At 41.5% G+C, this 27,336-nt stretch overlaps 1 long non-coding RNA gene across 2 annotated transcripts; it reads left to right on the top strand.

Annotated features, from left to right (window-relative positions):
• The first annotated feature begins 2,705 nt into the window (after nucleotides 1-2,705).
• On the top strand, nucleotides 2,706-26,868 carry LOC125924031 (uncharacterized). 2 transcript variants are annotated; one of them, XR_007458224.1, is made up of 3 exons: nucleotides 2,706-2,753; nucleotides 12,769-12,862; nucleotides 26,752-26,868. It is a non-coding gene; the product is annotated as an uncharacterized LOC125924031 (long non-coding RNA). The 2 variants fall into 2 exon arrangements; XR_007458225.1 differs by lacking the exon at nucleotides 26,752-26,868 and adding an exon at nucleotides 24,212-24,394.
• The last annotated feature ends 468 nt before the right edge of the window (nucleotides 26,869-27,336 follow it).

Genomic DNA, 27,336 nt, shown 5'->3' with positions numbered 1-27,336 from the left:
AGAAGGGGGATAGAAGGCAAGAGTGTTCACATATGAAGAAGCTGAGAGTGAGTCACTGAATAGAGAAACAGGGATTGCAGGCGTGTGTGTGTGTGTTAATTTCTGGGACAGTGGGCTGTATGAAGCATAGACCATCTTCATAAGGTAATGGGTGGTCTATCCATTACATGGTGTCTCTGTTCTTTTTTTTTTTTTTAATTTTTGATCATACACCCAAATACAGTCTATTCTGCTGCCTATGTTGTTTCTTTGATATTTATTAATTATTTCAGAGAGAGAGAGGGCACAAGCGGGTTAGGGGCACAGAGAGAGAGAGAGAATCCCAACAGGCTCCACACTGTAAGCCCAACTCGCAAATCGTGAGATCATGATGTGAGCTGAAGTCGGGCGCTTTACCGACTAGGCCACCCACGTGCCCCTGTTATTTGATTCAAATTAACTTATACACACAGGAAAATAAGGTGAGTTTGTATACATCCTGCCGGTTCATCTACAATTTCTCCTGGCACGTTAATAATTTGAAGGGATTATGGTTCAAGGTCAGATCAGGATTAAAGATAAAAACATCAGCAATATATAAAGACCTGAAGGAAAAAACATGCAAAATCTGCTAGAAGCATCCTACTCCAGTACAAGAAATCGGTGACTTAGTCTTCGTTCTCCAGCATAAACTACCTGGGAAGCTGTAAGGATAGACAGAGAAGGTGCAAGGAAATTTCTCCCTGTATTCAAATACTAACTGATGAAGAAGGTCACCCCTGAGCTGGAGTTTTCACTTTGATCACATGGTCTCTACTAGAAGTCAATGTCTTCAAAGCCCCGTAATTCTGAGGGCCTGTAAAGATGCACAGGTGATGGCTCCGAGGGGTGATGGCCATGGAAAGGGCTAGAACTCACCCGAGTATCATTATTGCTTTAATTAGGGCTCTGGATGTGGAGTCCCCAAGGGCTTAAAAGAGTTGTTGCTGACCTTTTTTTCCTCATAAACCCTGTGTTCTAGCCCATGATTTTGCAGAATACAGAGTTTTTCGAACACATGTGGAGTACTTTACATTATTTTATGCTGCTGCAGGTAAGCATTATTCCGATTTCCAAGGGTCTCTGCTGACAACAATAACTTTAAATCGTTTCAACAATCCAGACTCTGAGTTAAAAGTATGGATCCTTCGGAGATATTGTGAGGTTATGTAATGGGCATCCCTTTCCTCACGTCTTTTGCCTGTAGAAACAGGTCAGGCCTGGGGTCAGTGAATGTGATCGCCCCGATTCACTGAGCAAAGCAGGTGAGAAGGAGCCAGGAAGGGTCAAAGCGAATGCTGAGGTTTTGGAGTTTCCAGCCAATTTCATAGTCCTGGGCGCGTGAAAGCCTTCCCACAAAACACAGGAAAATATCTACTCTCTTACCTTTACTCGTATGTTACCGCAGAAGAGTTTGTTACCGCAGAAGAGTTTTGCTTTTTGCTTTACTCGTATATTACCGCAGAATATTATCAATATTCATCTCTAGTTTATTACTGCTTTGCTGAAGTTAAAAGTTAACTTTGGAGCAACTGAAGGATCTACGGTGACACCAATCACCCAGTGATCCCGACATGCCGCTTGATCTCAGGTGGTACAAATCTATCCCACTGTTAGAATGGACAATGCAGATACCAGCACCCTGAGAAGATGGGGGTAACGAGGCCTGCTGTTGGGCACTGAATGTTTGTGGCCCTCTCCCCAGTTCATATGCTAAAGCCCCAAAACCCAGTACAGCTACGTTTGGAGATCGGCCCCTAAGAAAGTACTTAGGGCTACTTCAGGTTAAATGAGGTTCTAAGGGTGGGCCCTGATCTCATAGGATTAGTGTCCTTTTATTTTTTTTCAACGTTTTTTTTTTTTATTTATTTTTGGGACAGAGAGAGACAGAGCATGAACGGGGGAGGGGCAGAGAGAGAGGGAGACACAGAATCGGAAACAGGCTCCGAGCCATCAGCCCAGAGCCCGACGCGGGGCTCGAACTCACAGACCGCGAGATCGTGACCTGGCTGAAGTCGGACGCTTAACCGACTGCGCCACCCAGGCGCCCCGGATTAGTGTCCTTTTAAAAAGGAACCAGAGCCTGCTTGTTAGCTCACGCTTTCTCTCTCTCTCCCTGCAGGTGCTCACAGGAAAGGCTAGGTCCGCAAGCTAAGAGTCCTCACCAACAGGGGAAACCAGGCCATGATCTGGGGACTTCCAGCTTCCAGAACTATGAGAAAATAACTTTTTTATATCATTTAAGCTGCCCAGTCTACAGCCCAAATACACTAACACCCTTGGGGTCAGTTGGCAAGGCAGCCAATGGGAATGGCAAGTTGCCAAAACTCTATTCCTTTACTCTGGTGTTAATATCTACCTTGCCGGTAAATATTCGAATTGCAAGGCATTTGGATGGTGAAAATATTACTTCAAATTCAGAAGTAGAAATGCATAATCATTAAAAATATAAACACCGTGTTAGTTTCTAATATTGCCTTGCAAAATCTCCAACCTAAGAATTTGTTTTGAAATTAGGCTTTTCAATGAGCATCATTCAGGAGTCCATCTTTGACCATCTATAAATCAAAGTGCTGTGCTATTTTCAGATGAATATGCTACCATGGAAACATATGTGAGGTCACCACAAGAGCTCCATTGCTATGCAATATATGGAATGTGGGTTTACATTTCTTGAATGATAGGTAATAATGTCAAGCTTTGAATGGAAAGAGATAATGTTGTACACATAAAATGTGAGTAGCAGGTATTCATGGTTAATTATCTCATTTTTATTTACTGATTCCTAACTTTCTGAATGGAGACAATATCTGGGCATATGGCTATTGAGCTAATGCCATTAAAACACTAATGTAATATTGATTTAATGCAGGTTTCTCAGAGGTTAAATATCCATTGGCTTCTGCATAAACAGCATGAAACAGAACAAAATGCAAAATGCTACTTGATAAGAATCTTAATGTCTAATTACTTAAATCCAGAGACTTTGGAAGAAGCATATGCAAATTTATTAACTAGTTGTGGCAAAATGCCTTTAAAGCCACCTACACAAACACGACAGCTCTGCATCTTTTATCTGTCGGTACCGGATTTCCATTTCTCAGTTCCAAATGTGGCAGGCTTTTCCTCCCTTTGTTCCAATGAATCCAGAACTTTGATATTTCGCGTCTTGACATTTGGCCCACTGAGAGAATGTACAAAACCTCAAGACATCCACAGTCATCACTTCAGGAGCTATGTGTATGGGCAGATGCCTAAAAATGTTGTACTAGTCGCTGTCTTAATTATCACACAGAAAAGTCTTATAACACAAAAGGGAACCTTACATCTAGCGTGTGAGAGCCCGGGGGGGGGGGGGGGTGCGGTGAAGGGCTGAATCACCTTAGAAAGCTTTGAGTCACAGTCTGCCAAGCAGGTGCTCTGGGGATTTGAGCAAGGCCCTTTGCTCTATAGGAGTTTATTCCCTGGATGAGCGTTTAGACACAAGACAAGAACATCACAATTGATCTCACCCGGTATCATTCGGGAATGAATAGAAATCTGAAGAATACTTATGTCATGTATATGCCCTTTCAAGTCACATTTTTGAAATATTCTCAAGACAATTTAATTTCCTTAAAAAGCAATTCCTTGCTTCTTTCTATCTTTTATTTATGATTGCATCTGACAGACAGAAGCCTAGATATCAGATTATTATGTCACAGCTTAGTGATTTGTCAACATATATTCTTTCTTACCCTTCATGTTGCCTTTAAATTGTACTATATGGAGTAGAAGCAAAATTAAAACACTGTGTACAAGAAAAGTTACAAAGACAAGCATGCTTCATGAAACAAAACAATTCAATAAAATATTTGGATGTATGTGTAGGGGAGCATGTATCTCTGTGTGTGTACATCTATTCATGGATGTATGTACATACACTCAACCAGTAGAGAGCTGGGACAGGAAGAAATAGAAAGACACAGTGAGACCATTTTCTTTTTCCTGAATGCTAAAAAAAGCATATTAACACAGACGTTACCTAGACTTAGTGTGATGGTTATTTCACAATATATACAAATATGAATTTGTACACCCAAAACTAATATAATGGCATATATCAATTATATCTCAAAAAAAAAAAAGCAAACAAAAATGATTCAGATTATTTCTATGCTGGAGATCGTATCAGATTTATAAAGACAAGCCCAAATATGTATTTTACTGCCAAATATCTGATGTTTTTTCAAAACTACCTGCAATCTTCCAGGAAGATAGATGTTGCTTAGCCCACGAAAATTTAATAAATATTCTGTTATTGTGAAGTAATGTTCATCATGTTAATTTCTGTCACTAAGAGTATTAGATCAATCTGACTGTATACACACAAAAACATGGGAAAGTGGAAGGAATCCAGGGAATTCATGGAAACTGTGATATTTGGGGTTTGAAAGTGAAGTGACATAAAAAAAAAAAAAAGTGAAGTCAACGGGAGTGACTTTGGAAAAATGGAGGACTGGATGGCTCCAAATTCCCCTCCCCCAAGAGAGAAGAGGAGAAGTGCACAGAAACTGAACCCACAGGGTCAGGACTCTGGAAAACAGCCAAACCTTCAGAGCAATCAGACAAATGCTGAATCAAGGATAAGATGACTTGAAAATGGTTGAAAGCTTTGTGCCATCTTAGCTGCCCTTGCTCCACCTCCCTCCCTGGCTCCTGTGTGGGAACCTGGTCTCTGGCTTCAGAGGGAGCCATAACTCATTCTGCTTGTCTATCCTAATCAGTCTGGAAACTACCGGAACGATTGATGCAAGCCTTCCATTTCTGTTTCACCGAACACAGAACCCACTGGGGGCAGAAAATGACAGACATTGCTCAAAAACACTTGGATGGCAAAGAAAGACCCACAGCTATGTGGGGCAGAAGGTAATGGTCGAGACATACGGTTGACTCAGAGGCCTGGAGGAAATTTCTCTGGGGATACTGGGACATCCAAAAGCACCCATGGGTACTGCGGGAGTTTAGAAAACCACAGATATACCCAGGGCAGGATGCATGCTCACAAAAGACCAGAGAAGACCCTAAGCTGATCTCTAGCCTCCGCACAAGTGACAAAGTCAAGCCACAAAGAATAGAAGAATACTTTCGTCTTCTGGGTTTTTTTTGTTTTGTTTTGCTTTGCTTAGCTTTTTGCTCTTGGATTGAAGGAAGTCTTTATCTTAACATTACACTAGTTGAACAAAGGGGTCAGCTTTTAGCCATCAAGAAGAGAAACATCTAGGAGGGGAGAGAATTTGATTTACAGAGTTACCAGAGAATAATATTCTAATGTCCAGTTTTCAACACCAATAACAACACAAAATTACAAAGCATACGATGAAGTAAGAAAAGACAGCCCATGCAGAAGAAAAAGAAATGAACAGAAACCATCCTTGGAGAACCCTAGACCTTGGAGTTACTAGACCAAGACTTTAAATCAACTGTTTTAAATATTTTCAAAAATTTAAATAAAACCATAGGCAAGAAATAAAGTAAACCAGAAAAATGATGGATGAACAAAATGGGAATATCAATAAGGAGGTAAAAATCACAAAGAGGAAACTAAAAGGAATTCTCGCATTACAAAGTACAACAACTGGACAAATTTATAAGCAAATTTCAACTGATTTGATTCTATAGAAGAAAGGATCAGTGAACTCAAAGATAAATAATCGAGTCTGAAGAGCACAATGACAAAAGAGTGGAGGAAATGGAATGAAACCCAAGGGTTCTGTGGGTCACCGTTAAGTAGACCAACCTGTGAGAAGAGTCAGACAAAGAGGTCGAGGAACCATTTGAAAAAATAATGAATGAAAATTCCCGAACTTGATGAAGGAAATGAATGAAACATCCAAGGAGCTCAAATGAACTCCACACAGGCTAAATCAAAAGCCACCAAGACACGTTATAGACAATGACAAAGACAGGATCTTGATTATACACCTGGAACTCATATCACACTGTATGTTAACTAGAATTTAAATAAAAACTTAAAAACAAGGAGAGAGGATCTTGAATGCCACAAAAGTGACTCATCACAAGGATCCTCAGTGTTATTACTAGCTTATTTCTCTTAACATACCATGAGGCCAAAAGACAGTGGGATGACATAATTAAAGTGTGGAAAGGGGAAAAAGAAACCCCTCAACAAAGAATTTGAAATAAAAATTGCTCTTCAGAAATTAGGGAGAAATCATAACATTCCCAAATAAGCAAAACCAAGGGATTCTATTGCCTTTAGACCAACCATACAAGAAATGTTAATATAGCCCCTTAAGTTGGAATGAAAGAATGCTAGACAGTAATTAAATACAAGAAGAATGGATGAATAAAGAACACTGGCAAAGGTAACCACCTAAGTAAATACAAAAACTAATATTATGCATTTGGGGTTTATAACTCCTCATTTGTCCTCTGATTTATTTTTGTTTTTTTTTATTTATATTATTTATATTTTTAAAATACAATTTATTGTCAAGTTAGCTGACATACAGTGTATACAGCGTGCTCTTGGCTTCGGGAGTAGATTCCCGTGATTCATCGCTTACATACAACGCTCAGTACTGATCCCAACAAGTGCCCTCCTCAGTGTCCATCACCCATTTCCCTCTCATCAACCCCCATCAACCCTCAGTTTGTACTCTGTTTTTAAGTGTCTCCTATGGTCTGCCTCTCTGTTTGAAACTATTTTTTCTCCTTCCCCTCTCCCATGGTCTTCTGTTAAATTTCTCAGGATCCACATAGGAGTGAAAACATATGGTGTCTGTCCTCTTCTCTGACTGACTTATTTCACTTAGCGTTAACACTCTCCAGTTCCATCCACGTTGCCACAAAAGGCCATATTTCATTCTTTCTTATTGCCATGTAGTATTCCATTGTGTATATAAACCACATCTTCTTTATCCATTCATCAGTTGATGGACATTTAGGCTCTTTCCATAGTTTCGCTGTTGCTGAAACTGCTGCTATAAACATTGGGGTACAAGTGCCCCTATGCATCAGCACTCCTGTATCCCTTGGGGAAATTCCTAGCAGTGCTGTTGCTGGCTCATAGGGTAGATCTATTTTTAAGTTTTTGAGGAACCTCCACACTGTTTTCCAGGGTGGCTGCACCAGTGTGCATTCCCACCAACAGTGCAAGAGGGTTCCTGTTTCTCCACATCCTCACCAGCATCTGTCCTCTGATTTAAAAGGCAAACACACAAACCAATGTATTGTTTCTATCGATATTAATGGGCATGCAATGCAGAAGGATGTAAGCAGTGAAAATAACAATATAAGGGGGAGGGATAGATATGTACAGAAGCAGAGTGATGCATAATTTTGACACTAAGTTGGTATCATTGGAACTAGGTTGATATAAGGTGACCAAGTGGACTGCTTCCCCAAGATAACCACCGATCTCACATACATGCACGCGCACACACACACACACACACACACACACCGACTACGTATGAGGAAAGGGAATAATAGAAGATAGAACAAAAAAAAAAGGAAAAAATTAAGACACACATAAGGAAATAGCCACATGGTATAAGTGAATATTTGTTATCAACATTACTTTAAAATGAAATAGATTCAACTCTCCAAATAAGGCAGAGATTGACAGAGTAAGTAAAAAATCTCACTTATCTATAGACTGTGTGAGAGTATTTGGATGCAAAGACAAAACATTTGAAAATAAAAGGAGGGAGAAAGATATTCTATGGACACGGTCACAAAAGCAAAGAATTATATTAGCAGACAAAACAGATTTTAAGTAAAAAAGATGAATACAGACATAGGGAAAGACATAAATAGTATAAGTTTACAAGCCACAAGAGACAAAGAAGTATATTATCTATTGTTACAAGTTGCAATCCATTAAGAATATGTAACAATTGCATGTGGCTAACAACAAAGTCCCAAAATAGGCAAAGGAAAAAATCTGACCAAATTCAAGAGAGAGAGAGGAGGGACAGGGAGAGAGGAAGAGAGAGGGGGAGAGAGGGGGAGAGAGAGGGAGAGGGAGAGGGAGAGGGAGAGGGAGAGGGGGAGAGAGGGGGAGAGTTAGTTCTACAACAGTTGGACTCATCAGAACCCCACTTTCAATACAGAACAAGCAGGTCAGTGAGGAAACAGAATGTAAACAACACTGTATGCAAATTAGATGTACAGGTTTCTGGAAACATCCAACAGGCAGCAGCAAAACACGCCATGTTCTAAGTGCACACAGAGCACTCACCACAACAGACCACATGTCACTTAGGCTGCAAAACAAGTGTCAATATACTTTTTTTTATTTGAAATCATACAGGGGCTCCTGGGTGGCTCTGTCGTTGAAGCATCCAACTTCCACCACCTCAGGTCATGACCTCATAGTTCAAACCCCACATCCGGCTCTCTGCTGTCAGCACGGATCCTGCTTCAGATCCTCTGTTCCCCTCTCTCTCTGCCCTTCCCCACGCATGTGCACGTGCGCGCGCTCTCTCTCAACTACATAACCACTTAAAAAAATGAATTGAAATCATACAAAGTACCCTTTCCAACCACTGTGGAATACAACTGGAAAATAGCAACAGACGGAAAACTGGGGGATCCATAAATATATGGAAACTAAAGGGATACAGAATCCACCAACGGGCCAAACAATAAATCATAAGGGAAATGGGAAAATACCTCAAGATGAGTAAAAACAGAAATACAAACTTTGCGCATCAGCAAAAGCAGCGGTCAGATATGTAAACAGTCAGATACGCCCAGTAAAGATGCTCAGCATGATTAATCACTAGGGAAGTGACTTTGTAAATCAAAGCCACAATGAGATACCTCTTCATACCTATTAAGATGGCTATAATAGAAAAGAAAAGAGAAAGAGGGAGGAGAAAAAATAAAATCCTTATAGCTCGCGGGTGGGAATGTAAAATGTAGATTGCCGTGGAAACCGTGTTTCAAAGAGTGAAACAGACTTACCATAGGACTCAGATTTCACTAAAAGATACAGAGGCAAACGGACTGAAAGCAGGGACTTTAGCAGATATTTGCACACCGACATTCCTAGCAGCATCATTCATGAGAGCAAAAGGGTCCAAGCAAGCCAAGTGTCCATTGATGGGTGGACAGATAAGCAGAGTGTGGTCTATACAGAGAATGGGTTATTCTTCTGCCGTAAGAAAGGATGAAGTTCTGATAGTTGCGACCACACGGATGAACTTTAAGAACATTATGCTAAGTGAAAGAAGACGGGTACAAAAAGACAAGTCCTGTATGATTCCATGTACGTGAAATCTGGAGACCAGGCTAGTTCGTAGTGACGGACAGTAGAATGCAGGCAAGCCCCTACTGGCCCCGAGAGAAGAGGAGAAAGTCTGCACCAAGGGAAAAGGAAACTATGTAACCCACCTCATATTCCAGTCCGTCTCTGTCTCCTTAAATTTGCACACATACAATTGAAATCACAAAGGATAAGTTCCTTTCCCATTGAATCAACAATATTTTCAGACACTCCAGATACTGCTATCAGAAACGATACCTACTCTGAGCTCATTTTCGTTTACTAAATTACTGAGTCTAATGACACCTAATAGTTTAATCCACAGACTATAAAATGCACTGTTTATCATTTACATTTTTATATACGAAGAAGATGTATTACTCTATTTTGTTGGAGGTATTTACACAGAGGATCTCTAATGGATTTAAATGAACTTATTACTGCCCTAACTCCTTAGGCCTGTTATAAACTTCCTAAATGCCTAACGAGGAATTTGGTTTGAATATAGTCTATAAATTCTAGGAAATCAAACACACACACATGCACACGTATTGCACTAATATTTTAGTAAGATTGTGCATTAAAACAGATCAATTTCGACTGTGAGCACATAACGAGCAATCAGTACCTATGTCATTAATGATGGACTTTACATTGATATGGGAGTATCTTAACTCGTTTCCTAATACAACTTTGGCACATGTAAGATTTCTACAGCCCATTGATCAGTTTGCCCAAATAAACTGGCCCCTGAAGGCATATCACCGGCGTGAAGTTTGAACTGAGGAATCGTGAGTTGGCGAGGGGTGAGTATGTGAGGGGATCCGGGACTTCTGGAGGCATGCACCCTCCCCTGGGTGCGGTGCCCCACCGTCCCCGTCCGTGGGTAACCAGCCTCTGCTTTTCTTTCCCTCTGTATCTTCAGTATTGATTGAGACCATATGAAATGTCTACCCCCTCTCCTTCAGCCTTGATTTTGATTCTCTGCTGTTTCAATGCACTCTATCAATGCGGTTGGGAATTAGGAGGAAATAGAGAGTTATGGTTAAAGCACTTCCTAAAAACGTCATTGTGCAGCAGCTTAAGGTGAAACGCTGAACAACTTCAAACTCTTTCCCTCCGCAACTCTTCTCATTTCCCTGGTGCTACTAACTCACTTAAAGCAGCATGATTATCAGCTGCTTCCACGGAGAATTAAGGGTGTTGACAGTCAGAAGTCCCTAGCATGAGGTCATCTGACTAGAACCCTGACGAGCATGTGGCTTGAACCCCAGTGGTGACGATCAGGATCTGTGGCCTCTAAGTGGCTGCAAATCTTCATAGAGAAAAGAGATGATCACATGTGTTTAAGCAAGTTCCCGTTGTAAAGGTACGATAGCTAGGAGAGCTTGAATATATTGTAAAGGAAATATTCATGCCTAGAAACAAGTGAAGGATGGATTTCTCAAACGTAATCACCTGTTTGTCAAATTTACGAAACAGGTTTCTGATTCCAACGACTTCAGGGATATATTCTGTATATGTGAAATATATTTATATATATTTTAATTTATATTCATCAGTGTATTTATAATATATTAAAATATAATTGAAATACATATAATTTATATTCTACAATATATTATAGTTATGTATACAACTATATAGTTAACATGATTAGCTCTAGTTAATAGGTGTTCTTTCCATGATTCACAACACATGCTGGGGTGTTCCATGCTTTCGGTGGAAAAACCTGTTGAACTGAGGGTTGATGGGGGTGGGTGATGGGTACTGAGGAGGGCACCTTTTGGGATGAGCACTGGGTGTTGTATGGAAACCAATTGGACAATAAATTTCATATATTGAGAAAAATAAAATTAATTGATACTAAAAAAAAGAAAAACCTGTTTAACTTTCTTTAAGCCAGCATTCACCAAATTCACTAACCAGATGCCTCTTTTCTTAGTATTTATTATTACGTTCAGGGCAATATTTTCAGACGGGATGGAGGCATGATTTCTATGTTACGTATGGAGCAGAGAATAAAATACAAATGGCATTCGTCGCTTAGGGAGGATGATGCGTTTTGACAAAGACGACCCTGGGTATAAAGTCGACAAAAACTGTAATATTTTAAGAAAGCATTTTGGAAATATCTCATTTACAATTGCCTTTAAAATAATATGGGCAGAACCCTGAGAGTATTTCGGTCTGACCCGGCATCACGAGAATCTGGGGATTCTATTTTCTATCACGGTTATGATTCAGAAGAAGAACCAGAAGACAAGATTGAAATGCTAGTTGATAAGATACTAAAAAGAAAAAAAAGCAAAGTCAAGCCCACAGTTGCTATCTTGTTCACAGATGGAGGGATGTTTGGGGACAGGACTGCTGGAAGACATGTGTTCTGTGCTCTCGGCTCCTTCCTGGCTCCAGCCTCCACCCTGACTTGCCACTAAGGTCCAGTCGCAACCAGAGAAAACCAGTCCCAAGCTTCCCACTGCCCCAGGCATTGTCAGATTGAGGGTTCGCATACGGTTTACACTAAGGATAAGCCACCCGCTCGGCTCTTTCTGTAACCTGCCCATGTGATGTTTCCATACTGCCACTATGGTTCCCACAAAGTACAAGAGGTTTAACAAAGCCTGGCATCAGAATGTTACCCACAGCAGCCACCATTCCCTTTATTTTGCTCATGTTCACGCCCTCTGCACACGAGTACATCCCGCAGACGCCATTCTTCCTGTGCTAACGTTGGCACAGAGTTCCCTGGACAGCTGACGATTTGGTGCCTTTTCATATTCCCATTCTTTAGGTACCAGTTCAGCTTGTGTGTGTGTGTGAGACTATGAGGTCCCCTTCATAAAATCATGTACCTCCAATTTTATTGTCAGCCACCAGGGTCTCTGGAGTCCTTCTGCCACATTTATTGATGTCTTGGGAATAAGTGCCTGTTCCTAACCTATCCCACCATGTCATGTGTCAAACAATAGCCAAAATATGGAAACAGCCCAAACGTCCATTGATGGATGAATGGATAAAGAAGATATGGTCTGTATATACAATGGAGTATTACTCGGCAATAGGAAAGAATGAAATCTTGCCATTTGCAACTACGTGGATGGAACTAGAGGGTATTATGCTAAGTGAAAGGAGTCAGTCAGAGGAAGACAAAAATCATATGACTTCCCTCATATGAGGACTTGAAGAGACAAAACAGATGAACATAAGGGAAGGGAAACAAAAAAAAAATATAAAAACAGAGAGGAGGACAAAACAGAAGAGACTCATAAATATGGAGAACAAACTGAGGGTTGCTGGAGGGGTGGTGGGAAGGGGGATGGGCTAAATGAGTCAGGGGCATTAAGGAATCTACTCCTGAAATCATTGTTTCACTATATGGTAACTAATTTGGATGTAAATTAAAAAAAAAAATTAAATTAAATTAAAAGAAAAAAAAAAAGAATCATGTTGATGGCATTTGCTCATTTCAGGTCACCACTCACAGGCTGGCCCCACCATTGACACTTTACTCTGGAGTTGAGGGATGTAACCTCTCCAAGTGAATCACCACAAACCAAAAAACCAGTAAGTTGCTATCAAGGAGAAGGGCTTGTGTGTGGTTGTGTTTCCACTCAAGAACACGTGCATGTCACTGGGGATGGGGTAAACAAACATTTTTGCCTCGAACATAAAAAAAGATCAAACCTAGGAGGGGTGCCTGGGTGGCTCAGTCGGTTGAGCATCCAACTTTGGCTCAGGTCATGATCTCACGATTCGTGAATTCGAGCCCCGTGTTGGGCTCTGTGCTGACAGCTCAGAGCCTAGAGCCTTCATCGGACTCTGTCTCCCTGTCTCTTTGCCCCTCCTCCGCTCATGCTCTATCTCTCTCTCTCTCAAAAGTAAACATTACAATTTTTTTTAATTAAAAAAAGAAAATCAAACCTAGGGGGCACCTGGGTGGCTCAGTCGGTGAACCATTCAACTTTGGCTCAGGTCATGATCTCATGGTTTGTGAGTTCAAGCCGTGCATTGGGCTCTCTGGTGTCAGCAGAGAGCCTGCTTGGAATCCTCTCTCTCTCTCTACCTCTCTCTCTGTCCTTCCCCACTCTATTTCTCTCTCTCTCAAAAATAAATAAACATTAAAAAAAAAACCCTAACTTAAAACTTGGTTAATGCTCACCACAATTTCAATTTGTTCCTGGAATATTTTAGAACAGTAATTGCCATTCTCCCCTGGAGAGTAAACATTATCTATGGAGCTTTAAAATATACTGATAAACCTCATCATGATCCCTCAGACAATCTGATATAATTGTCAATTGAATTCGAGTGTCCTATGGGCACCTGAATTTGCATAATATCTCCAGGAAATTCTAAGTTGTGGTCAAAGTTGAGAAGTCCTGCATTAGAATCTCGCGAATCTGGGGGCTACTCAGAGCTTTGCCACCACAGCTCAAGCACAGGGACCCTTAGTGCCTCTGACTCACTGTGTCCCGCTGCCGATTCCAGGGGCTGGAGGTGGGGAGCCTGTCCCCCCTTTGAGCAGGCAAACCTCCATGCTACCGATTCTCCCTCATGTCGTAAACACCTTGCAGTGTGAATCAGCCTTTTACCTTTTACACTCAGACACTCAGCCACCTTTTCCGGTTTGGTAACAGCAGGAAATCAAAACCAAGTATTGGTCAGACTTACCTGGAAAGGCAGCGCCGTGGACTTCCGGCCTCTGGTCTGAAAGATGAGGGGCTTGCAAATCCCCAGGGTCACCCTCGCAAGAAGAAAACAGCCGCACGCACTGAGCATCTACAGTCCTTCCTGGACTCGCCCAAAGACACAAGGTCACGGGACAAACCACCACCAGGCAAACAGGAGGCACAGGCGAGCTGGTAGATGCAGGCCTAGCTGGAGAGGAAGCTGCTGCTGGGGCTCGTTGGGAACACTGAAGGGGTGGGGGGTGCTTGCTGGAGCCTGAACCTGGGCTGGATTGGGGGATCAGGACTCTGCCCCGGCCCCCTGAAGCCGCTCCCCACCCCAAGCCTTGCCTGGATTTTCTGCCAGGAGCCCCATCAAGTGCTCAGATCAGAGAATCACCCCTCGCGCCTCCAGCAGGGGGAGGGGAAAGTAATCTTTCTGAAATAAGCCCAGAGAGCTGTTTCAACAAAGCCCTTGCCCTCAAAGGAGGCTATTGGGCACACCTGTTTGAGGGAGCCTTCGGGGCCGGGGGGCAGGGAAGCAGCCCCTCCCCTGCAGCTGGGCATCTCCCTGTGGCCTGCCCTCCCTGACTGGGTGGAAAGCTGAGAAGCGCCTGTGAAGGTCTCCGTCTGGAGACGGGGGCCCAGAGAAGGGGGGGGGGGGGGGAACTCGAGGCAGGACTACAGAATGACATCACCCCAGAGGACATCTAGCCTTAGCCAGCTACAGCTCTAACAAACCTCTATGTTAGACCAACCCCTATGCTTGACCCCAATGACCTCATTCACCTTTAATTGTCTCTTTAGAGGCCCCATCCCAAATCCGGTCCCATTCTGAGGTCCTGGGAGTTAGGGCTTCAACGTATGAATATGATGCTTCTCAAGCTGAAAAGCGGAGAGAAAAAAGAATGGAGGAAATGAAAAGAATAGTTATGAACGGAACAGGATATTTAAGAACCGTGAAATCACCCAAGAGCTAACAAATGCATGTGGGAAGACAAAAAGGAAAAGAAATGGAGAAAGGAACAGAAGAAATATTTCAAGTGATTAATGACAGACACCGAATCCCAGATCCAGAAATCTAAGAAAACTACCAGGATAAATGCCAAAATGCCACATTGAGGCCTAACAATTCTGCAGAAAATGAAATTTAGGTTGAAAATCTTGAAGGAAGACAAAGAAACCCCTTACCGGTAGAGTAACAAGCATATGAATTATCAGGGACTTTTCTTCAGAAACCAATAAGCAGGAAGAAAGTGTAAAAAGAAAAACAAAAAACAAAACCACTAGCCTAGAATTAAGACTGTATCCAGGGAAATTGTCTTTCAAAAGTCAAACAGAAATAAAGACTTCCTCAGGCAAACCCAAAATGAGATAATTTGTTGCCAGTAGGACCGACTTGCAAATTATTTTAAAAGAATTTCTTTGGAAAGAAGGATAATGACATAGGTCAGAAACTCAAATCTTAGCTATATAGAAGTACATAAAGAAAGAAAGAGTATGAGAGAAAGCATAAATGAAGGGAAAGTAATCTTTTATTGATTTGATTCTTAATTGATACAACAGATAATTTGCCATAACAAAAGCGACGATGTATTTAGTAATTCTAGCTTACGGATTGCTGAAAAGGATGACAGCCATGTTATAAGGGACAGAGGCAGGAATTAGGAACACCTGATACACCCACAGCACCTCTGAGGTGGTATAGTTTTATCTGACAGTAGATGTGAAATACTTATAAATGTATATTGCAAACCCATGCCAAGAGGGAAATGTATAGCATTGAATGTGCATAGTAGAAAAGAATAAAGATCAAAAATCAATAATCTAAGTTTCCACATTAGGAAACTAGAAAATAAAGAGCATGCTAAACCCAAAATAAACACGAGAAAAGAAAGGATACAGTATAACAGAAATCAATAAAATTGAAGACAGGCTATCAGTAAAGATCAACAGACCCAAAAGATTTTTCCTTAAAAAGATCAATGATATTGATAGACATCTAGTCAAGCTAATGAAGAAACAAAACAGCAAAGATGTAAATTAATAATATCAGACACGAAAGAGGGCCCACCACTACCGATCCCATGAATGTTAAAAGGATAATAAAGGAAAATATGAATAACTCTATGTCCAGAAATTTGAGAACTTAGAAACAGTGGACCCGTTCCTCGAAAGAAACTGAAATTTACATAAGAAGCATTAGAGGGGCACCTGGGTGGCTCAGTTGGTTGAGCATCTGACTTCAGCTCAGATCATGATCTCATGGTTCATGAGTTCGAGCCCCACTTTGGGCTCTATGCTGACAGCTCGGAGCCTGGAGCCTGCTTCAGATTCTGTGGCTCCCTCTCTCTGCCCCTCCCCTGTTCATGCTCTGTCTCTCTCTGTCTCAAAAATAAATAAAGGTTAAAAAAATTTTTTTAAAAAATAGACAATTTGAAAAGGCATATTTCTGTTACAGAAAGGGAAGAGAGAGTGAATGACCTTCCAAAACAGAAAGCACAGGCCAGAAGCTTTCAGTGTGAATTCCATCAAGCATTTAGGGAAGAAATGATACCAATTCTCTACAATCTCTTCCAGAAAACAGAAGCAGAAGAAATAAGTCCTAACTCATTCTGTAAAGTCAGCATTACCATAATACTAAAACTGGACAAGATATTATAAGAAAGAAAAATGAGAGACCAAAATCTGTCCTGAAGAGAGATGCAGACTCTCAGTGAAATATTAGCAAATCAAAATCTATGTGTAAAAAGAATTATAAATCACAACTGAGTGAGACTGACACCAGGTGTGCAGGGCTAGACCAACATTCCGAAATGATGGCCTGTCCCATGCCATCAACAGGCTGAAATAGAAAAATCATATGACCATTTTAGCCAATGCAGAAAAAGCATTTTGCAAAATTCAATACTCACGATAAAAAAAAAAGAAATCCCAGAAAATTAGCAGTAGAGGAGTATCTTCTCCAGTTGACAGAAAACAGCTATGAAACACCTACAGATAATATTTTCCTTAATGGTAAGAAGCTAGAGGCTTTCCCCCTAAGATTGGAAACATCATACTGTAATTCCCGTAGAATTTAATTACACAAGAAAAAGAAGTAAATTTTCTTTTCTTTTATTATTTTAGACTATATATATATGGTGGTCTATGTAGATATGGTGGTCTATGTAGAAAATCTCAAAAAAAAAGTAAATAAAACCTTCTTGGAACAAATAAATGGTTAATGCAAGGTTACAGGATACTGGATTAGTCAATTAATGTTTATATACCAGTAAGGAGCAATTGCAATTTGAAATTAAAAACACAATACCACTTATATAGCACAAAATAAATGAAATAATTTAGTACAAAATCTAAAAAAAAAAAATCTTTAAAAAATTGCCCCAAATTAAGGCAATGAAAATTGTAAAACTCTCATGCAATAAACATATTAATAAATGGAGAGATAGTACATAATAATGTGTAGGAAGAGTCAATATGGTCAAGATGTCAGTTTTTCCCACGTTCATCCATAGATAGAATGCAGTCCGAAACAAAATCCCAATAGTTGTTTTGTGGATATCAATAAACTAATTCTTATTTATTTATTTATTTATGGAAGGGCAAAGGCTTAATAGTCAACACAATAGGGAGGAAGAAGAACAAAGTCAGGGGACTGGCAATGTTTCAAGAGTTACTCTACAGTCAGAATAAGTAAGAAAGTGTGGTGTTGGTGCACTAAGTAGGAAAATTGATCAAGGGAACAGGATAGAGCCTCTCCAGATTCCCTGGGTTAATAATCAAGACCGATCTTGCTTTGCTGACTGATCTTAAATCATTCCTAGGACTTCCTGATAGTTCTCTAGTTCCATCCTATTCAACAACTTTTTTGTTTTATTTTGTAAAATCAGATGGAAAAAAAGGGAAAGAGAAAAAAAATCACCATAAAACTCACTGTGCAGAAGCACTTGTCATTAAAATGTGTTAAACATCATTTTACATATTGATCCATATATCTTGATAGACTAATGAATAGACAAAAAATAAGATTTTAAAATATCAAATATTGTATCTGTCTTTCTCTGTATGACTTATTTCACTTAGCATAACACCCTCCAGTTCAGATACCATATGTTTTCACTCTTATGTGGATCCTGAGAAACTTAAAAGAAGACCATGGGGGAGGGGAAGGACAAAAAAAAAAAAAGTTAGAGAGGGAGGGAGCCAAACCATAAGAGACTCTTAAAAACTGAGAATAGGGGCGCCTGGGTGGCTCAGTCGGTTAAGCGGTCGACTTCGGCTCAGGTCATGATCTCGCGGTCCGTGAGTTCGAGCCCCGCGTCAGGCTCTGTGCTGACAGCTCAGAACCTGAGGCCTGTTTCAGATTCTGTGTCTCCCTCTATCTCTGACCCTCCCCCATTCATGCTCTGTCTCTCTCTGTCTCAAAAGTAAATAAACGTTAAAAAAAAATTAAAAAACAAAAACTGAGAATAAACTAAGGGTTGATGGGGGTGGGTGATGGGCATTGAGGAGGGCACCTGTTGGGATGAGCACTGGGTGTTGTATGAAAACCAATTTGACAATAAATTTCATATAAAAATGTAGCATATGTAAATAAAATAATAAAAGTTTTATCTTTAATGAAAAAAAAATTAAATATTTAAAAATTTAAAATTTTTATTGAATTTATATTAGGGATAGGGATGTAGTAAAAAGAATGAATTGTAAGTGTCAGACAAAATTTGTTAAAAATAAGAGAAACTATGATATGGTACCTCTGATTTCAAAAATTATGAAAAAATATTAAGGTTGTAATCACTACGGTTTTTGAAGTGAACATTTCACCATTAGACCATATGATTTTCTCCTTGCTACGAACAGTGAGGAAATTAGTACTTAGGCTCTCCTCTCTTCCCTCACTCCTTACCATGATTCTGTACCCCACCTCCATAGGAAATTGGATGTTTAGTGTTCTTTCCATTTACAGATACAAACTATTTCAGGAATGCTTTTTTTTTTTTTATCTCCAACCTTTTTGTCCCCCTGTTTCATTGTTCTATCCTGTTTTTGAGAACATTAAGAATTAGACCTCTTTTGTCCTCCAAAGATATCACTGCTTTAAAACCCATTATTACCCACGAACAGTCACCTATGTTCCATGGAATTAGTGTAGTTTTCTGTTGTATATCCACTCCATTTTTTCTGTTTTTCTAATGCAGTTTTCATTTCCGTAACTGTAAGATTGTGCTTCAGTTTGACGGAGGGCAAACAATTGGTACACAGTTCATAACGGCAACTGAGGATTTTTACAAACAATTCTTCACGAATTATCTACTAGTCATTGACACAAAAGAGTATCTCCCTCAGTATTTGGTATTCAAGAAATTGGTAAGGTTTATAGCAAAACCCCTGAGTAAGAGACTGATGTCTTCAATTTTTACATATCTTCCCTTCACATTCCTGGGCCCATAGAAACTTCCCTAAGCTTGAAGGCCATGGTGTAAAAACTGTATGTCAGGCAATTCTCACTCTCCAGAAGTGTTACGAGGAAATTCGAGATGATCAGCACAAATTTCTTTCATGGTCCATCCATATCCTAAAGATAACTCTTGACTAAAGATCACCTTTAGGACACTGGTCCTTATTTTTAAGTAAATATATTTTATTCCACCTGAGGTTTGACGATTTAGCTACGAAGTCTCAAGTTCTCTCTTTTATTTTGACTCACATTTACAATATTAGGAGATATATATATATCGTAGTTGATTGGAAGTCAGAACTATTCCATTTCATCACTGGAGATAATGTCTTTTTTTTCTCTTTTCTTATTTGGTTCTTCTCAATGTGGAAAATGGAGAATGAATAAAAACACAAATAAAACAAAATAAAAATGTGTGTCTTCCATTTTTAAAAAAGGCCCTATGACATTACTTCTACCGTCATTATTTTGGTCGCAATCGACCTACAGGTGAGTTACTGCAATGGCTCTCTAACTGGACCCCGTGCTAAAATTCTTTACTCCCTTCTGGTTTGGACTATACAAACTGCCAATTTAATTTTCATTAATATCACATAGTGTAAAGGTCAGTGGGGGCTATAACATTTATTCATCCATTCAACAAATATTTATTGAGAAGCTATTGAAATTACTTCCCAAAATAGCTAAGAATAAAAATAAAAACTCTTTATGTTTATGGAGCAATAGAGAAATAGAGACAGACAATAAAAAGTAAACAAATAGATATATAAGTTACAGTAGCAATAAATGCTAGGAAGACAAATTTTTAAACAAAATGATAGGAGTGCTTTTTCAGAGAGCATTTTCACAGATTTATCAAGAAAGATGGTATTTGAACAGGAACAAAAATATATTGAAGAGCTGAGGGATATTAATATCCAAGGAGAGCATTTCAGGCAGAGAGTGGAGATAGTCCAACAGGCAGGCCTAGCTGGGAGCACCGTGAAAGATGTGAGGAATAGCAAGGAAGCTCTCTTGGCTGGAAAGCTGAGGCAAGGGCCAGAGTGGCAGGAGATGAGGTCAGAGAGAGTGTCGGGGGCAGGATTCTGCAGGACCTTCTGGGGCTTCCTAAGGACAGACAGTGCATACATTCATCAGCATGCGCGCAAGAACAGCCTCAGGACTCTGAGGTTAGCAAAAGGGCTGAGAAGTGCAGAGAGAACCCTCACACATCCACCCAATCCTTTTGCCATTGGGTGCACTGAAGCCCAAAGAGACGATCTCTTTCCCAAGGTCAAGCTGCCATTCCACAAGATCCACAGGTCTACCTGAGGGGGTCCTCTGCCTGGGGCAGGAGTCTTCATTACTAAGGGTGAGGATGAGAGCATTTGGCTGTTGTGTGGAAAGAGCCAGGGAAGGTATCCCTGGGGTCGGTGTGTCCACCTTCTCATCTAGCACTGTGTGTCCCTGAGACAAAGTCTACACCACGGACGCTATTCTTCCTCCCCAAAGCACCCTAGGGCAATGGGGTGGGATGAACCCCGGGCCTGCAGGCAGTCAGATCTGGGCCACATCCTCCTTCTTCCCTCTCACTAATGAGCTGCATGGCATCAGGCAAATAAGTGAAGTCCTTTGGATCTCAGTTTCCTCATCTACACAATGGAAATGACCTCGCTCTCTCAGAGGGGTGTCAAATGGTATAAAAAAGGCAATTATGGAGGGAAGTGTTATGTTAAGATGGGGAGTACAGAGACAGAGACTGGACAGATGAGCTGAAGAGTTGCCAAAGCCCAGATTTGGTTGCTTCGTGGGCTCTGGTTCAGTTAAAGAGGTCCGGGAGAGGCCTTGAATCCCACCCACATCACTGGTGGGGAGGTGGTTCACTCTACCCAACCCATATGTCTTGGCTTTCGACAAGTCAGATGCCCATGAGCTGTACAAGTGGAGATGTCTGGTGGGCAAAGGGATGGGGATTTGAGATGTAACATTCAGGAGTGTTCCATATGAAGATGTTATGTAAAGCCTAAGAACCACTATGGGCTCAAAGGTGCAGGAGGACAGAAGGAGAAGAGAAAAGAGCACCAAGAAATGAGCCCTAGGGCAATTCAGGGTTTAGGGAACAAGAAGAGATGTGGGGTGTAATCAAGGATGTTAAGGAGTGGGCAGTGAGGTGGGAGGAAAACCACAAGTGTGTATGGTCCCAGGAGCCAACTTAAAAATGTGTTTCAAAGAAAAAGCATGTCGTTACCTGTGTCAAATGGTGAAAGGCAGAGTAAAATAGAGACACAAATTCCATTGAACTTGGCAACATGTAATTCACCAGTGACCTTGAAAAAGCTGACTTTGGAGGAGAAGGTAGGGAAAAGTATGACAGGGACTCTTAACAATGTTCTTCTGTTTTGTCAGTTAAATAAGAAGTAAGGCCATCAGACAGGGGAGAAAGGGAGGTGTGGTAGTTAGAAGACAGGCGATGCATGAAACATTTATGGCAAAGAATTTGACTAGAAACACATGGCAGGACTGACAGACAACAAGGGACCATGTGAACTGTGTAGTCATGAATATAAAACGAAAGCAACCAATACCGTTGTGTATTTTTTCTCCAACAGTTTCCAGGTATTTTGATGGCACCAGAATTGGCAAAAACAGATTTAGTTTAGGGATTATGGACTGAAGACAAAGAAGTTGGAAGTGTGTAAACAGGGAGGAACCATATGAATGAGAGACCAGGGTATCAAAGCTGGATCTGGGGGGAGTGAGTGTTGAGCTGGGTAGGGGGTAGAGAGAGCTTGATCGCCCAATGGATCAGAAGCCTTGGTGACAGTAAATATTTGCTCAAAGTGGCATCTTTGAAGAAGGGATATCAGAGGTAGGAGGTTGTGGTCAGAGAAGGTCATCCTCTCAGTCGGGGGAAGGACAGTTGCGGAGCTCTGACAGTATTGTTCAGAGGACCGGTGGGAAAGGACCACCAGCGTGTCTGGGGAGACCATCCATCAGCGAATGGAAAGCCCGTGTGAGACAGTGTGTGGCTGCTGAATTCATCAAGAGTGACAACATCCCGGCCATACTCAGAGCCAGAAGCCAGATTCTCAATAGGCGAAGCAGGGGGTGACCATGGAATACAGGAGTAGTTGCACTTCAGAGGGAAAGTGTTTGCTGGCAAGAGTGGGGATGGTGGTCCATCTGCAAGCAGGAGTGAGGATTAGGGGCAAAACTTACGGGGTCTCTGAGATCAGGGGCATAAGAAGTGTGGGAAGGGAGAAAAATCAGACACCTCCCTGGGGAAGCAGCATCTTCATTGGGAAACGCATTTTAGAGAGAAAGCATGGAAGGGCATGGGACATGGTAAGAATGAGGCTGGACTCTCGGGAGGGGTCATGACCCACAGCACAGGTGTCGTCTCCAAGGCTTCGAGTCTGTCCTGCAGGTGCTGGTGGAGACAGGTGGACACATGTGGGCAGGTGAGCCAAGGTCAACTTTAGAATGGGGTGTGAGGGCGGGAGCCTGGGGCTATGGTTGGGGGCAAAACTGGATATGGGCCCTGCTGATTAGGTGCAGAGAGATGACAGTGTGGGAACCAGGACCGTGGCTACACAGGAAGGGTCAGCGAGGGTTCATGGGAGGGGATAGGAATTGCAGCTGGATAAGGGAAGAGGGGGAGGAAGGGTTCAGGGGCATGGAGTGTCAGTGGAAACGGACAGGGCTGACCCAAGGGTCCTGACACTGCAAGACTGAAAAAGAGCCTGGAAAGCCACCAGGAGGGATTGGGGTTCATAGCTCAGCGTTGGAAAGGGGGTGTCCAGGGAAGGGTGTTTCTTACCTGTGCAATAGCCCCCCATGCGTAAATGTGCAGCATTAGCCTGCCTCCCCCAGCACTCCAAGCGATGAGGGGGACAGAAAGGCTATGTTCTGAGATGTACCAGCAAAGAGAGCTTTAGGCTACAATCGCAAGTGTGTGTACCTCCTGAAGTAACCTGTTTTGAATTCCCACTTTTTAAACCTACTTTCTAACCTCTCCAAATTATTTCTGATGGGGAAGGGGCAGGGGAGGAAATGGGAAATGGGCCAGGAGAGAGAACTAGAGGCAAATCATTTTCATTTCTTACACTATGTGAGCCAGAGAGGAAAATACACTTTACGTGCTTAGTCAGATAGCTTTCTCTGTTTAAATGTCTGCAAATCAAGTGAACTAGGGAACTGCGGACCTCACTTCAGGGACCTGAAGAAAACAAAACAAAACAAAACAAAAACAAAAACAAAAACAAAAAAACCTCGAGCTAAGTCAGAACAATTGGGACTAAAATGAGCCAAAATATTTACATTTAAAAATAAGGTTCCAAACTCCCAAGTTTTAGGTACTATCTTTTAAATGCATTTTGCACATTTATGCAATGCTGAAAAGGGCAAAGTTAATGTAAATTTAATCCAAACTATTTTTCATTGTAAATGCATAAAAAATGCCGTGCTCTCCCATAAAGCCTATCAGATCTAAGGAGATATTTTGAGATTGGGCTCAAAAATGAAACAGCAATTTAGCCCAGTGGAATTTATTTTACAAAAAGCATCTCAAGTTGCAAAAGAGTTATCAATGGACTATTAGCAAAGGATTGAGCTAGCAGTCGTTAAAAGCCATCAAGAATGATTCTTATTAGCATAGACATTGTGTTTGGGGTGGGTACCTCTTTTTTGATACTTAACTCTTTACATAACCAAAATTAGGAAAGACTTCAGTGTCACCTAATCTTTCTTAACATGTCAATAATTTACTAAATTTGGTCCTGTTAATAAAGCAAATTTTATCTGCAGGAAATAACCAGCGAAGCACGGGGGAGACTAATATGGTAGTATTGCCCTGAAGGATAGCAATGACTTTTCGGCCACACCCATGGCACCAAGCACAATCCAGAATATACAGGAAATGCTGGGCAATTGACTCCTTCAGTTAAACGCTCCACCACCACCACAAGTCGCTCAAGATGTGTGACATATGGAAATTTCATGAAATAAATGAAATTATGGTTTACCAGGCCTGGGGACGGTGTCAATGTTCAATGACGCATCCGTGTCCCCTCTCCTCATCTGAGTCTCAAAAATGTGGCAGAGGAAGTCAGTGCAAAAGAAAGTGTCAGCTCTCATGAGGTTTTGGGGTGATGGGGTGTTCGTGGGGTCCGGAGCTGACGGCCAAGAATGAATTCTTGAAGACGTCTTTGGTACAAAAAGGTGATTTTATTAAAGCACGGGATGGGACCTTGGGCAGAAAGGGCTGCACTGGGGTTGTGCAGAATGGCTGGTTACACACTGTGGACTTGGGGGCAGTAAAGTCAAAAGGGAAGTTTCCAAAGAGACTTTCATATGCTAAAGATCACAGATTACTGGAAGCCTAGCTATTGTCAAGCTAATGTTGCTTTTCCCTCTGGCAAATCATTAACATTAAGACAGTAGGGCGTTCCCAGAAAAATGTTATATTCTTTCTGTATTTGCCAGAAGTATTTGTCGTTGGGATGCAGGTTAGGAGGAGATTTAATTTTACCTGCCATTTCCTTCTTGCCTTTGCCCCCCATATCGCTACGGAGGGGTGATGTTGGGGCTCCAGGAAACGGAGTCTGTAGGTTTCATGGAGGTGAGGCTACTGATAAGATGGTCTTTCTCTTGTAATTTACTAAGACATTTGTAAACTGATGGAGACTCGTGTCCTGCAGGGCTGTGGTCTCTGTCAGTTAGCCATTTCTATCCTTTCCTCTCCTTTGTTCTTGGGCGGCCAGGAGCACCTGAGGAGTAGCACACATGTCCCACCCTGGGCGAGGTGTGGGGTGTGAGCTTGTGCTTGTCCCCTCAGCTCACCTTATGGTCCCTCATCATGCTCAATCAAGAGGAAAGACACGGATGAAGAGACAGCAGGAGTGAGACTGAGGGTACAAGAAGAATCAGAGTGGATTACATCCAGGTCAGGTTAAGGTGCTATCTCCCCCGCCAGCCTGTAAAACTGTCTACACAAGAACACCAGCTTCTTCTTTCCCACGTTATTGATATGAATATAAAATGCTGCACGTATGCCTGTGCATTTAGTAAACTATATAGTGTTCTAGGGATGTAAGGTGTTTTTTTGTTGTTGTTGTTGTTTTTTCATTGTTATTGTTGTATGTCAATGTTTTGTCCACAGCTGGTGTCCTCGTGTTTGGTTAATTACGCCTAGTAGGAGAGGGTGGGTATTTGAAATTAAAAAAGGAGCCTTAAAAATAAAAAAAAGAGGGCCTTGATGTCCAGTTGCCTATCTGCTGTTTCCCTCCGGCTAGGTCCCTAATTTGGCCAAGCCCGGCTTCCTCAGGTACAATAAGGACAGTAACATCACAATAACTTGGGTTGTGTGGGGATCATCAGAGACAACATAATATCAGTGAAATTGGATGGCAAATTGCAAAGTGCTAAAGGTAATCACTGTGCTAACCTTTCATAAAGTTAGACCTGCTGAAAGGTTTATAAAATAACCACAGTATTCTGGAGTCCTGTTCAATATGCTTTTGTAAACTCATTAAAGATCTTTTAAGTAATTACAGTGGACTCGTAGCTGTCAGAATTTACTGAACTAAAAAAAAAAAAGAACCTGAAGTGCTTTTCTTCCATTTCATGCGTTTTATGTGAATATTGCGGGCGGAAAACATGCTCGGGTGCTGCAGGATCAAAACAAATTAACACGCTTGTGTATATCATCACATGCAAATCAGCCACAGAGCCAACGTTTCGAAGTCTTGCTTTAATTTGGTATCATTTATCATCACTCTTTCGATGTGCGTCTCATTGAGCTTTCATCCCACAAGCTGGTGAGCTAATATATAAAGTAATCTGAATTAATGTAGAAAAACATTAGAGATGTTCATTTCTCAGGTGTGAACGATTTCCCCAAGTATCGACATCTGCCTCGGTGCTTCTCCTCAGTAATTGTGTAAATTGGTAGAGCCATCATGGGCTTGGCACAATTTTGATATTGGATTTCCAAACATAGAGGACTGTATTTCTCTCTAGATGCTTGCGGATTTTCACTGACTCACCTACAGCTGTTCGTTTGTGAGAATCCCCCATGTTCCAGGTGGTGGGTCGTACGGATTTTCCCCCATCTTTTTCTTCTGGGAAGCCCATTTTCATGTGACCCGTTGCTTACAGCCATGCCACCAGCAGCCAAGCAGGGTTGGCCTCTATTCAACAGAGATGATTTTCCTCTCTGTGTTGTAAAACATGTTACAGATGCTTGAAATAAGGAATATGCTGTCAACAGGGTATAATAATGAATATAATTCAATTTCAGTTGTCTATATCCTATCTTAGTTCTTCATCTATTTGATGTGTTACAGATGAATCGGAAGTCTCTCTCATACAACCGTGATTTTGCCATCCTTGAGCTTTCTTACTTTTGCCTTCTCAAATGTCAGCATGACGTGGGCATAAACGTTGACGACGGCTGTAACCTCCCTGCGCGGTGCACTCTATTTTACTGTGGTGCTGAACAACCACTGCTTGGCTCTGCTCTTCGTACATCCTCCGTGGCTCTGTCGCTCCGGATGGTGGTGAGTCTGGAAGTTCAAGGTATCTGTGGGTGGGCCTGCTGCACGTCTGGTCTCTCCCCATAGATCTAACTGCCCCCCTTCTCAAATTTTACACCTGAGGGCATTGGGCTCTGCTGCGGCTAGCACTGAGGTAACACACACACTGGTCCTTGGATGCCCCTCTGCCCACATTTTAACACCTATTTCCCTCATCAAGCACCTTTCGACTTACTTCAGTTTGAACAGGCCACCTATTCTTGTCAGGACCTGACACTTAGGGCGATACCCTTTGTCTTCTAAGTATCCTTTAAATTAAGCTTAGTCCTGACTGATAACAGCATCACGGGTTTCTCATTCACTACTATTTTGCCTGTCCTTTTAATCATTTAAGTT

This window comes from Panthera uncia, chromosome B1 (assembly GCF_023721935.1).
Source record: "Panthera uncia isolate 11264 chromosome B1, Puncia_PCG_1.0, whole genome shotgun sequence".
Taxonomy (NCBI): Eukaryota; Metazoa; Chordata; class Mammalia; order Carnivora; family Felidae; genus Panthera; species Panthera uncia.
This window is presented reverse-complemented; position numbering and strand designations above follow the sequence as displayed.